Raw genomic sequence first — 14,603 nt, forward strand, 5'->3', positions numbered from 1 at the left:
TAGTGGGTAGTGATGATGCCTCACGGCTCTTTGGTTCGATCCTGCGCTCAGATTACCGTCCATGTGAAGTTTCACATGTTCTCCCAGTGTCCATGGGCTGCCTCTGGGTTCTCACTTTTCTCCATATTAAATTGAGATTTTATCTTCTTCTTGTGTGGCATTTTGTTCAGATGAACATGTGACACTTGTAATCATGTCACCACCTATGATGGAGCCTGAGCTTCGACTGGCAGTGACAAGGGGTGACATTATGGAGGCAGAGAAGGCCGTGCTGTACCCACCCCAGACTACAGCTCTCACCTGGGGTGACATTACAGAGGCAGAGGATGCCAAGCTGTACCCACCCCTCACTGCAACTCACACCTGTGGTGACGTTATGAAGGCAGAGGAGGCCGAGCTGTACCCACCCCTCACTGCAACTCACACCTGTGGTGATGTTATGAAGGCAGAGGAGGCCGAGCTGTACCCACCCCTCACTGCAACTCACACCTGTGGTGACATTATGAAGGCAGAGGAGGCCGAGCTGTACCCACCCCTCACTGCAACTCACACCTGTGGTGACGTTACGAAGGCAGAGGACGCCGAGCTGTACCCACCCCTCACTACAAGTCACACCTGTTGTGATGTTACGGAGGCAGAGGAAGCCGAGCTGTACTCACCCCTCACTACAACTCTCAACTTTGGTGACATTACGGAAGCAGAGGAGGCTGAGCTGTACCCACTCCAGACTAAAACTCTCACCTTTGGTGACTTTACGGAGGCAGAAGTGGCCGAGCTGTACACACCCCAAACAAAACCCCTCACCTTTGGTGACTTTACGGAGGCAGAATTGGCCGAGCTGTACTCACCCCAGAGTAAAACTCTCACCTTTGGTGACTTTATGGAGGCAGAGGAGGCCGAGCTGTACCCACCCCTCACTACAATTCACACCTGTGGTGACGTTACGGAGGCAGAGGAGGCCGAGCTGTACCCACTCCAAACTAAAACTCTCACCTTTGGTGACTTTACTGAGGCAGAAGTGGCCGAGCTGTCTTCACCCCAGAGTAAAACTCTCACCTTTGTTGACTTTACGGAGGCAGAGGAGGCCGAGCTGTACTCACCCTTCACTACAACTCACACCTGTGGTAACATTACAGAGGCAGAGGACGCCAAGCTGTATCCACCCCTCACTACAAGTCACACCTGTCGTGACGTTATGGAGGCAGAGGAGGCCGAGCTGTACTCACCCCAGACTAAAACTCTCACCTGTCAAGAACAGACTGAGGAGGGCGAAGAGCAGAAGGAGAATGTTAAGAAGAAAAGGGAGCAGAAGGACGAGAGGCACCACACCAAGAACAGCAAGGTACAGCAGTAAAGTCATTTAAGCTTACTATGTTCATTCTTTTAGACAAGGTCTTGCACAGCTGTGTTATGCTGTCTCACATTTTCAGCTTTTTGACTGGCTTAATTAACACACTGGATGTTGACTTTGCCCTTTGACTTTACTCACTCTATTACATCAAAACCAGTGAGCACTCGTAGCACAAGCAGACAAGTGTGCAGTGGGGTGTTTATTTCATATACTCTATTTTGTATAGCTGCTGCCTGAAATTACCTTTAACAAAGAAGACGTACGTATGGACTATGGGGAGATGCATTACCAGTACCCTGATACGAACATAACATCGCTGTTCTTATTAGAGTTTAGTGCGAGTGTAATGCTCATTCTTTGCTCTCTGTATCTCCTCGCTGTCCTCTACAGGTGATGGTGGAGAACGACCGCTCGAGACACTTCGGCTATGTGACCCATTCGTCCTACTCAGAAGCTTTAACGGCACCAAAAGGAACAGACAGCAAAATGGTGGGCAGGAAACCAGCATTTGTAACTCTGTACAACAGCAGGGAGGAACAGAAACCACACCTCACTCGACCAGGACAGAGGAACCGCCCTACCAAGCCCCAGCAGAGTCAGTGGAAGAAAGCACGGAGGGTCCTGGTCTTCCCTCTGTCACACCAATTCACCACATAAAAATTAATAAATAAACCATTTTAAAATGCTACACAAATGTCTGCATCTTTATCATAGTCAATAAATGTTGGTGTAAACGACTCACACAGCAGCAGCAGTAAAGGTTCTGTGCTCGAAATCTGGTTCAATAATCAGCTATAAAATTCCACCTCAATAAAAATTAGACCAAATACCATTAAAACTTTAATTATTGACGTAGATCAATGATAACCGAGTGTTGTTTGTTTAGATAAATACAGAACATGTGTGTAAGAGTAAACAGCTCAGAAAACACCGCAGACTCAGGGTAAGAACACACATGAGATTTTCTTTGCTGGTGTGCTCATTCCCTTTGGGACAGTCAGCATGCAGTAACGTAACATTTTCATCATTACGTTTTTGAAGGTTTGTATTTAAAAAAGGGCGACGTACTGCGTCAACTGTCTCCCGTCCGACTCATATCTTAACTCGCTCAGACTCCTGAGCTCTTACCTGCTCTTTATACAGAGTTTCTGTGCGTGTTCTCCCCAGTGTTTGTGTGGGTTTCTTCTGGTTTTCTCCCAAAAACATGCCAGTAGGTGAACTGGCTACACTAAAGTACCCTATGTGTGAATGAGTGTGCGCATGGTGCCCAGAGATGCACTAGTGTCCCATCCAGACTCTCGATGACCCTCACCAGGGTAAACTAACTACTGAAGATAAAGGAATGAAAGCACTGCATTACATAAAAACATGTAGAAAAATGTATCTGTGGATTTACACAGGACTTTCCTGTATTCTTCTTCTTCTTCTGGCTGCTCCCGATTACGGGTCGCCACAGCAGATCTTTCATCTTCATTGCTCCCTGTCTTCCGCATCCTTCTCTACCACACCTGCCACTTTCATGTCCTCTCTCACCACATCCATTTACCTACTCTTTGGCCTTCCTCTTTTTGGTGGGGCTGGCAGCTCCATCCTCAACGTTCTCCTTCCAACATGCTCTGCATCTCTTCTCAGGATGTGCCCATACCATCTCAGTCTCATCTCTCTTAGCTTAATTCCCAAGCTCTCCACATGTGCTGTCCCTCTGATGTGCTCGTTCCTTATCCTGTCCAACTTTATCATTCCCATCGCAAACCTTAACATCCTCAACTCCACCACCTCCATCTCTGCCTCCTGTCTCTTTGTTATACATCACAGCTGGTCTCACTACTCTCTTATACATCTTACCTTTCACTTTTGCTGGGACTTTCCTATCACAAATGACTCCCGAAATCCTTCTCCAACTGCTCCACCCTGCCTGCCTCACTATCGCAGCCCCTATTTTCCTGCACAGTTGACCCCAGGTACTTGAATTCACCAACTTTCTTTATGTTTACTCCTTGCATCTTCACTACACTCTCATCCCCAATCTCATTGACGCACATGTATTCTGTTTTGCTACTGCTCACCAGAATACATGTGCATCAGTGAACACTATATAGAGGACTTTCCTGTATCTAGTGTTCAAAGTGGGGTTTGTGGAACATCGATTTTTACATTTTCTTCAAAGAAATCCACCATTATGGGGCGCTAGCGAGCAGAAAATGGAGTAGGTTGTCTGTTAGTGAGCTCTGCAAGAAACTTGATTTAACTTCTTATTTGGTCCCTACACCAACATTAATATACAGGAAAACCACCTACAGTACCACTAGAGTCTTCATCTGTTTTCTGCTTTATTTTTTTCATGTAAATGGTGAGTAACCTCCGTAAATACAGGTACACGGGGCAGACCACCACCAGCAAGACAGGCGCTAATACAGCTAGCGCTAGCAACACGTCTGAGCAGACCAGCATGACGGACATGAATGCCGAGCTGCTGTCCTCACTCAAAACGCAAATAGCTGGTCTTTTCCACAAAGAGCTGAAGGATGCGCTGGCTGTGGAATTTGGTGTGATTAAATTGGAACTACAAGTGGTTAAAATGGAAATTGCAAGGAACACCGACATGGAAACGATTAAAATATGACTAATCGGACATGGAGCGCGGGCTTTCCGCTTGTTTGGACGATATAACATCTCTACAGAACACCGTACACAAGCTCGAGAAGAATGTGGAGAACCTACAGGAAAAATGCTTGGACTTGGAAGGAGGATGCGAAGATCAAACATTCGTATACTGAATGTGGCGGAGGAGCCCGACTTAAAGGGCCACTGAAGGCAAAAATTATCATCAAAATTCTATTTCTCATTTTATTAAATATAGGAATTCATTTTTGATAGCTATCTTGTCACTGCTATAGCAAGTTATGAGTGTTTAAAATACGCTATGTAATATGTCAAAGCAACGTCTGAAATCGCTCACTCGTTCCTTACTCCCTATATAGGGAATTACTATATAGTGGACTATATTGTGAACTCATTGGTAAAATTTAAAAAGCACTTTCGGACATTACCCCGTCGCGCTGGTATTTACGTCATTACTGTCGCACAATTAAAACGTGCCAAATCAAGCGGCTGGTCGGTTTTCAAAATAATAAATACAAATACATGCATGTTTTTTTTTTTGATAAATCCATATTATACTGAGCGTTTTTCCCACATTAATAAATACAAAATTATCTGTATCTTTCATTTCTTTTTTAAATCAAGGCTGAATACTTTCTCCTTTGCCGCTGCCTTTTATTCAATCAAATTTGCTTTGGTTAGTGACCATCGTTGTACACTACTTTTCGTGGGATACTTTAAGTGCACTATATAGGGTGTAAATAATCCTCACTAAGGTTTCGGACAGCACTACAAAATGGCGTCCCCACTATTTTTTTTTTTTAACAAAGGAAAATGTACAAACACTCAGGGAGGATATGAATTAAAATTAAAGATTAGGGGATACATGTAAGAGAAAAAAAAAACAAACAAAAAAGGTGCATGTAAATTACATTTTAAATTAGGCAATTAACATATAATGGAGCAGAGACACAAAAGGAAAAGGATTCATAAATTACAATAACATAACGAGCAATGTCTATACTTGTTTTTCTTGCAATTTTACAGTCTATTTTTTTGAGAGACAAGAAAAATATTTTAAAGTCATTAATAAATCCAGGGAAGGAGGGCTTACAGTTTCTCCATTTTGCACAGTGAATATGATATTTACCCCTTCATAAAATTGTTAATAATGTCCGAAACAGAAGAGGGCAAATTATCCATGTAGAAAATAATATGATATAATTCAAAGGATGGAACATCATTAATTTTAAGTGATACCCAGTTATTTATATCTGACCAAAAACAATGAGAAACAGGACATAAATAAAACAAATGCTCCAGTGTTTCATCATCATTATTGCAGAAGGAACACTGATCCACCTCAAAATTAAATCTTTTTTTTTTTTTTAGAAGCTCTGCCACAGGATAAATCTTATTGATGATTTTAAAATGCGTTTCTTTACCTTTAGGCAAGGCCATTTAATAAATTTTGAATGTGTTTTGTTTAAAGTACCTGGAGTTACCAAATTAGAACCCTGCCAAGTTATCCCTCTGCAATAATCATGAAACATTTTGGATTTCAAAACATTACTAATGAACTTATTATTAAATTTTTTATCAGTCAGATTACAGTCCCCTCCAAAAGTATTGGAACAGCAAGGTCAATTCCTTTGTTTTGTTTTTTTTGTACACTGAAGACATTTGGGTTTCAGATCAAAAGATGAATATGAGACAAAAGTTCAGAATTCCAGCTTTTATTTCATGGTATTTACATCTAGATGTGTTAAACAACTCAGGACAGAGCACCTTTTCTTTGAACCCACCCACTTTTCAAGTGAGCAAAAGTATTGGAACATGTGACTGATGGGTGTTTCTAGTTGCTCAGGTGTTGCCTTTTAGATTGATTGCTGAAACTTTAAATAGTTCTTGTTTTTGGCTTTGGGTTTCACCTGTGAAAACTGTATTTGCTGCTAAGCAAACATGAAGACCAGAGAGCTGTCAATGGGAGAAAAGCAAACCATTCTGAAGCTGAGAGAAGAGGGAAAATCGATCTGAGCTATTGCACAAACATTGGGCATAGCTAGTACAACAATTTGGAATGTACTGAAAAAGAAAGAAACTACTGGTGTACTGAGCAACAAACATCGAACAGGTTGGCCAAGGGTAACAACAGCAGTTGATGACAGAAACATTGAGAGAGCTGTGAAGAAACACCCAAAGACAACAGTCAGTGACATCACTGCCAAACTCCACAGGGCAGGGGTGAAGGTATCACAATCCACTGTTCGAAGAAGGCTTCGAGAGAAGAAATATAGAGGCCATACCACAAGATGCAAACCACTCATCAGCAAAAAGAATCAGAAGGCTAGATTGGATTTTGCAAAGAAGTACAGAGATCAGCCACAAAAGTTTTGGGACAAAGTTTTATGGACTGATGAGACCAAGATTAACCTCTACCAAAGTGATGGAAAGGCCAAAGTATGGAGAAAGAAAGGATCTGCTTATGATCCAAAACATACAAGCTCATCTGTGAAGCATGGTGGAGGTAATGTCATGGCTTGGGCTTGCATGGCTGCTTCTGGAACGGGCTCACTAGTCTTTATTGATGTAACTCATGATGGTAGCAGCAGAATGAATTCTGAAGTCTACAAAACCATTTTGTCTGGCAATTTATAGAAAAATGCATCCAAACTATTTGGGAGAAGCTTCATCATGCAACAAGACAATGACCCAAAACACACTGCCAACACAACAAAGGACTTCATCAGGGGGAAAAAGTGGAAGGTCTTGGACTGGCCAAGTCAATCACCGGACCTTAACCCAATAGAGCATGCATTTTACTTCCTGAAGAGGAGACTGAAGGGAGAAACCCCCAGAAACAAACAACTGAAAGAGGCTGCAGTAAAGGCCTGGAACAGCATTTCAAATGAAGACTGCAACAGCCTGGTGAAGTCAATGGGTCGCAGGCTCAATGCAGTTATTGCAAGTAAGGGTTATGCCACCAAATATTAAATGTTATTCACTTTAAGTTAATTTAATAATGTCTGTTCCAATACTTTTTGCTCACCTAAAGTGGGGGGGGTTCAAAGAAAAGGTGCTCTGTCCCGAGTTGTTTAACACATCTAGATGTAAATACCATGAAATAAAAGCTGGAATTCTGAACTTTTGTCTCATATTCATCTTTTGATCTGAAACCCAAATGTCTTCAGTGTACCAAAAAAAAAGAAAAAGGAATTGACCTTGCCGTTCCAATACTTTTGGAGGGGACTGTGTATTCTCCAATCAATAGATTTGGTAGTACTGTTACAGGATTATTGTATACTAAATAATTGTGAATCAACTGGATCAAAAGGTAAAGGAATCATATTACATATTTTGTTATTCTCTTTGAGTACAATTAAAGTTATTTTTCTATAAAGTCTGTAACTTAAAATGATACCATTACAATCCATTAAATGAGTTACAAATATAATGCCTCTTTCAAACCAATTACTTTTGAAGACTGATTTCCTGTTTGATTACTCTGTTCCATAAAGTTGAACTATGAGGAGAAAAATTGTGGGTGAATATCATCTTCCAAAAATGAAGAATCTGTTTATGAAAATTAGACAACTTTATAGGGATCCTGTTCACATCAAAATCACATTTCAAAATAAAATCTAAACCCTATTTTCTTAAAGACCTTGGGATGTAGGGGGCAGCAATCACTCATTAACACAACAAAACCACATTGAATTTGGCTGTGACAGACAAGATTTTATCCAGTTTATTCTAAAGGTGCTGATCAGAAATTCAAATTCTGGAGCTTTAATACCACCCTTGTCATACTCCTTAACGAGTTGGGACCTTCTAATATAGTGAGTTTTATTCCTCCATAAAAACTGGAAAATAACTGTTGGCTTTCTTAATATTTTCTGAGGAAATATACAGGGAGTGGCAAGGATAAATCAGTTTGGAAATACCTTCCGCTTTAGCTAAAGTGATTCTGCCAAAAATAGTGAGGTCTCTGGTTAACCAGTGACAGTGATTTCTTCATATCTAATATAGGCTTAGGAATATTAGTGTCTTCTCTTCTAATTAAATTTTTAGATATCGTTAATCCTAAATATTTAATTTCAGATTCAACTCTAATTGAAGCAATAGAGGAGTCAGAGCTTGTGTGAATAGGGGGTAGTTCACATTTTTTTAATATTAAGAGATAATCTGGATGCTTTGGAGAAGACGGAGATCGTATTGAGTTTTATCCACTATTGATTTATCTTTTAAAAAAAATAGATGCATCATCCGCAAACTGACTTCTTTTAAACTCCTTGTTGAAAATTGTAATTCCTTGTATATCATTGGAATTATTGATAAGCAAATGTTAATAGTTGTGTTGCCAATATAAAAAGCTTCGGGGAAATAGGGCATCCCTGTCGAATACCACGTAGCACCTTAAATATAGGAGTCACTCCAGGGTTCAGAGAGACAGAGCTACTGATGTCAGTGTATAGCATCTCAACAACGTTACAGAACTTAACCCCAAAACCCAAGAAGTGTAGTGTTTTCCACAAAAAGAGATGTTCAATGGTATCAAACGCCTTTAAAAAATCTAGAAACAACACAACTGTTTTAATATAATCTCTATAATCTAACAAATCTAAAATCAGCCGGGTATGGTTATGCATGTTCCTGCCTTTTACAAAAGCTGATTGACACTTATCAACTAAATTTGTTAGACCCCTATCTAATCTATTGGAGTACACATGTGCTAACAATTTGTAATCATTACATAGTAAGGTTATCGGCCTCCAGTTATCGAGTAACAGTTTATCCTTATTGGGCTTTGGGATCAAGGTGATGATACCCTGTTTCATAGTAGGAGACAGGAGTCCAGTTGAAATACATTCCAAGAAGGCATTATAAAGCATTTCTCTGATATCTTTCCAAAAATAGGCGTAAAACTCCACAGACAGACCATCGAGTCCTGGTGACTTCCCTTTTGACATCCGCCTGATTGCTATATCCAATTCTTCAATTCTAAGCTCCTCCTCCATATGTTGCATAAAGTTCTCATCAATTTTTTTTGCTACATTCCCTAATTTTTGAGAAAACAATTGGCAGTCATCCTTTGAAAATTTGGATTTATACAAGTTGCTATAAAAAGTTCTTATTTCCTCATTGACTTGGTCGTGATTATCAATGCTAATATTGTTAAGTAGCTTGTGAATTTTCTTTTTTGTTTGTCTTTGTTTTTCCAGACTAAAGAAATAGGAAGTATTTTTTTCACCTTCTTCTAACCGAGCTCTTGAGCGAATAAATGCCCCTTTTGGTTTTTCCAGATATAGATTATCTAATTTGTTTTGCAGATTATTTAATCTGACTTGTTGTTCTAATGATAAGTCTGTTTTGTGACAGTTTATTTATCTCATTAATAGTGTCTTCTTGTTTTTTAACTTTAGAAATGCATTTACTTGTGCTAATGGCAGTTTCTTTAATTTAAACCACTCCCATTTACTCAAAGGTGACATTTCTAATTCATCCATTTTTTTTTAAACCAAATTTTTGGTTTCATTACAAAACTCCTCGTGTTCTAGAAGACAACTATTAAATTTCCATAAAGGGTTAGAGATGAGCTCAAACCCACCCAATCGAAAGGACATCGAAATTGCACAGTGGTCAGTCAAGGGTGATGCTGATATTTCACATTTAAAGACCTCATTAATTAGGCAGGGGTCGAAATTAAGCATGTACCGACGGACATGGGCAAGTCATTCTCATACTCGGGCAACAATAAAATTATCACTAGTTGTCTGTCGGACAACTGTGTTTGAATGTCTATTTTACCAAGAAAAATTAAGTTGTGATTCCTAACAGAAACAGAACGAAAACTATTTTTCCCGTCTTCTTTTTCGTTTGTCCTTGACTTTGGTTCGTTGCGGTAGTTGACGCTTCCATTCGCGACATGGCGCTACATGATATGATTATTCACACGAGGCGCCACGGTCACATAGGCTAGAACGAATGAAGCGTCTTTTTGGACTGATTTTTAATTCTGATTTGATCAGTTACACTTGACCATGATGACATATTTTCTGACTGTTTAACGGAAGATACTAGTAGTTATACCTAGTTGTTTTACTGTTCATCATGATGAAATAAACACCAAACACATATGAGTGTTAACTTTATTTCTATCAATCAGTAATCAAACAATGGCAAAACAAGTTGAAATATTTTATTGCATACTCTATAATATACATCCAGATTGCTTTTTATGCAAATTACTTACCCAGTCAACCTGCAAAAAAGTAGGGCAACTGATACATGCAATCGGGCAAGTAAATTTTGGGGGTTGGTTGCCCTGAGGGCAAGTACATTCAAAAGTTAATTTTGACCCCTGTTAGCAGAAATTAACCAATAATCTAACCTTGAGTATTGCCCATTGTTAGCAGGACAATACCAAGTATACGGTTTAGTATTGGTATTTCTCATTCTCCAACAGTCAATTAAACTTCCCTTCGAGATCTCATCTCATCATCTCTAGCTGCTTTATCCTTCTACAGGGTCGCAGGCAAGCTGGAGCCTATCCCAGCTGACTACGGGCGAAAGGCGGGGTACACCCTGGACAAGACGCCAGGTCATCACAGGGCTGACAGACACAGACAACCATTCACACTGACATTCACACCTACGGTCAATTTAGAGTCACCAGTTAGCCTAACCTGCATGTCTTTGGACTGTGGGGGAAACCGGAGCACCCGGAGGAAACCCACGCAGACACGGGGAGAACATGCAAACTCCGCACAGAAAGGCCCTCGCAGGTCCCGGGGCTCGAACCCAGGGCCTTCTTGCTGTGAGGCGACAGCGCTAACCACTACACCACCGTGCCGCCCCTCCCTTCGAGATAAATTCACCTATAATTTCCTCATAATAGTGGCAATGTCCCCTTGGAGGAAAATGATCCAACCAGAGGTCAGGGACCAAGTTAAAATCTCCTCCCACTATGACTTTGTCAGTAATATAAGTCACTTTCCATCCCTCCAGCAGCCTACTCAAGGAAGAATAAAAATGTTTGTTCTGTGCCTTTTTGTTATAACCATATACACATAACAGAATATAGTTCGCACCATTAGCCAATGTCCATTGATGTCACTTGTGTGGTTAATTACATTCCCAGAAAACCTGTTGAACAGGATCATTACTCCAGCTGAATGTGATGTCCCATGACTAAGGTGGGGTTTACATTAGACCGTATCAGCGGATCATCAGATTAACGTTTTTAAAACGATTAGTGTGCACACAGCAATGCCAATACACGATTCGCGTGCACATAGCAACGCCAATACACGGATACGCTCGGCTCCACAGGCATCCTGCGCTCCAAAATCACTCCGCCCTGAACAGCGAGTGCCCTCTGGAGGGTGCGCACTCCGGCCCTGCGCAGCTCACAGAGCGCGCGAGTGAAGTGCATGAGCAGTGATTCGGGACTGAGCCGCTGTGTGTGTGATCTCAGTGCATGTCGGGCATGCGCGTCACTTACCACTTGCAAGTGGAAGGATGGCAAGCCTAAAGACAATCATAACTACACAATGGGCAGTATTTGCATCAGTATTTGCAGTATTTTCATACTTTTATACTCTTTAATGAAAGGTGATACAAGGCGGAAGTCCGCGCCGTTTTTCAGCAGTCGCGTCACATGACCAACGCCAGCGAATCAGGAAGGTGGATGTCACAGTGACGTTGTCCAATGACGACGCCAGCTAGAGCTCAGCACAGCGTATTTGCGTATCTCAATGTTTACACAGCACTGGACCAGACACGATTTGGATTGAATACGTGGACCCTGGTGGGTTCCCGTTTCCAGGCGTTTTAATGTAAACGGACAGTGCATCCACGAAGAAAACGAGACAGATACGGTCTAATGTAAACTTGGCCTGAAGAAAGCAGTGTACCCCCCATTGTTGTTTCCAGAAATTAGTGTCAGCCTCCACTGAATGAGTCTCTTGCAAGAAAATAAAATTGCTCTTCTGCTCCTTACAAAAAAGAAATGTTGCCTTACGTTTCACATTATTCTTTAATCCACTAGTATTTAAAGAAATAAAATAATTCACTAAATATCAAGTATGCGCGAAGAAAATAATGTGCAGGAATGAGTAACTGATATGTCCCTGTCGTATTTCAACGATAACATTTATTGCAACAACCCTCGAAATATCTGAACATTAATATAAGCGTCAGGCTAAGTCAGTGTACCCGTGTAAACTGTCTCGTTTTCTTCGTGGATGCACTGTCCGTTTACATTAAAACGCCTGGAAACGGGAATCCGCCAGGGTCCACGTATTCAATCCAAATCGTGTCTGGTCCGGTGCTGTGTAAACATTGAGAATGTAAACCTTATAGAGTTGTTCAAGCGGGGTCCACACGGCGATTATCAATCAGAGCATAACCTTCCTTCAGAAACGCTTGTTTCCCCTTCTACCTGGCTTCCTGAACCAGTGGCCACAGCTTGGAACGAGCCTCCTGGTCTTCTTTGGAGAAGTCCTCTCTGGCACAACTCTTGTGAGCATCCCGATGATGATTTCTCTTGTGTTCTCTCCATCCTTTTCAGGTAGACCAATCAGCCTCAGGTTCCATCTCCTCTTGTACCGAGCCTGTTCCTCATATGCATCTTGCTGCACACTCGCGCTTCCTTCGATTTTTTTCCACACTTCATCCCGGATGGTTCTCATCCCGAACTGGATGATGATTGCCCTCGGCGTGTTGTTTGAGGTAGCAACAGTGTTCTTCTTTCCCAAATGGTGGACAGTATCCACAGTGTCTCGCAGCCGGTCCACACACAGTGGCACAACTCTTGTGAGTATCCCGATGACGATTTCTCTTGTGTTCTCTCCATCCTTTTCAGGTAGACCAATCAGCCTCAGGTTCCATCTCCTCTTGTACTGAGCCTGTTCCTCATATGCATTTTTAAACATGCTATTTTCTTTGTGGAGCTCGTCAACTTTTTTCTGGAGCAGAGCAATTTCTTGTTTGTTCTCTCTTGTAGCCATTGCATTAGCTTCTGTGTGTTTATCAAAGCTTTTCAGCAGTTCAGTCTGTTCCTCCACTTTTCCAGTCAGAGCCTGGACTGCATGGAGAATGGCAGCGCTGATGTTCCCCTCTTCCTTTTTGTCATTTTTCCCCTTCCTTTTCTTGGGGTTTGGACTTTTAATTGGCATATGAGTCAAGTTAATTCTAGTTTCTTTAGGAGACTTTTCATCTACCTCAAAATCTTCAGTGTCGCTGTCCTCACATGCCTCGTGGAGAGCGGTTAGATAGTAGTCGTGGTCGGACATATCAGCATGCACGTCGTCTTCTTGACAGCGTCAAAAAAAAAAAAAAAAACCTCTCGAAAGTTTAAATGTTTCGTGGAAGTACTGTGGATAAAGATACCCGAGTGAAGGTTTTAGGTTGTTGCGCAAAACTCACTATACAGGGACTAAACTATATTTTTTGCAGAGCCTGCAAAGGTGCTGCCTCTCACTCCGCCATCTTGGATCCTCATGTCCCCACTATATAGTGAGTCGGGAGCAATTTCAGACACGGGGTTGTCAAAAGATGCACGCACCCTCTTACGAATGCTGATGTAATCAAGCCGGAAGTTTTGTTTGTTTTGATAGCAGTCAGGAAAGTTTGAAAAAAAGTAGGCAGTAATAATCATTTAGACTCGTTTTTTGCAATATTTCATTTGGAAAACAGTTTTCATAATGGCGGCACTGACACCTGGCGGACACTTCACGTTTCGAAGTTTCGCACAAGTCTCGTGAAGATCGTGCGGACAAGTGACGCCTGCCGTGGACCAAACGAACTAAATTCAACATGGCTAAAAACCGAATAGGCCGATAAGTATAATAGTTAATTGCAATTAGTTGCCAATACGAGTCATGATATAGGAAAGTTTGGTGTGACGTCACCAAATGTTCACGTGATGTTTTGGTTGGCAAGAGGTTATTTATAAATGGCCGATCGGAGTTATCGGGTCATTCACATTTATACATTAATTAATTATGGTAGTGTGGTGTTATTGGCTGTACATACAGATTTGATAAGAATGATCCCAAGAGCTTTTACCGCATACCAAAAAAGCCTGAAGCTCGCCGAAAGCTTTGGATCACAGCAATTAACTGTGACAAGTGGGAACCTACTGACAACGACCGTGTTTGCTTTCGACACTTTATATCTGGTAAGACACATGATTTTTTAATTATTTTGTTTTGCAGTTTAATATTATGATATTAGATTAAATTTCCTCATCAGAAATAATTTGTTGTGCTATGACATTGCTTAGATATCAACCAAAAGATGAGTAAAACGCACGAACAGCTGATTTGTATGCTTTCTGACAGAGGAGGAAAGACTGGATGTATACAAAAGGAGTGACTGAGGAGGCAGCATCCTTTGAGGTAATTTCATCATGTTTATTAAATATATAAAATGAAAAGGTTTAAGATTGAATAAAAACACTTGTGAGTTGTTGCATTGACTGAATACACTATCTGCTAAATTAATGTTTTTTTCTATTTTTTGGTCCAACACAGAATGAATGTATTCTGACCAGGAGGACAAAAGTGGTTGAAGCCCCTGAAGGAACAGGAACTGTGCAAGAAGAAACACCAACAGAAGGCGGCCCACATGCTCCCAAAAGAAAAGG

At 41.1% G+C, this 14,603-nt stretch overlaps 1 long non-coding RNA gene across 1 annotated transcript; it reads left to right on the top strand.

The window, feature by feature from the left end:
* The first annotated feature begins 12,291 nt into the window (after positions 1–12,291).
* On the top strand, positions 12,292–14,349 carry LOC132888778 (uncharacterized). The gene is made up of 3 exons (XR_009654973.1): positions 12,292–12,769; positions 13,993–14,135; positions 14,241–14,349. It is a non-coding gene; the product is annotated as an uncharacterized LOC132888778 (long non-coding RNA).
* The last annotated feature ends 254 nt before the right edge of the window (positions 14,350–14,603 follow it).

This window comes from Neoarius graeffei, chromosome 7, assembly GCF_027579695.1.
Source record: "Neoarius graeffei isolate fNeoGra1 chromosome 7, fNeoGra1.pri, whole genome shotgun sequence".
NCBI classification, from domain to species: Eukaryota; Metazoa; Chordata; class Actinopteri; order Siluriformes; family Ariidae; genus Neoarius; species Neoarius graeffei.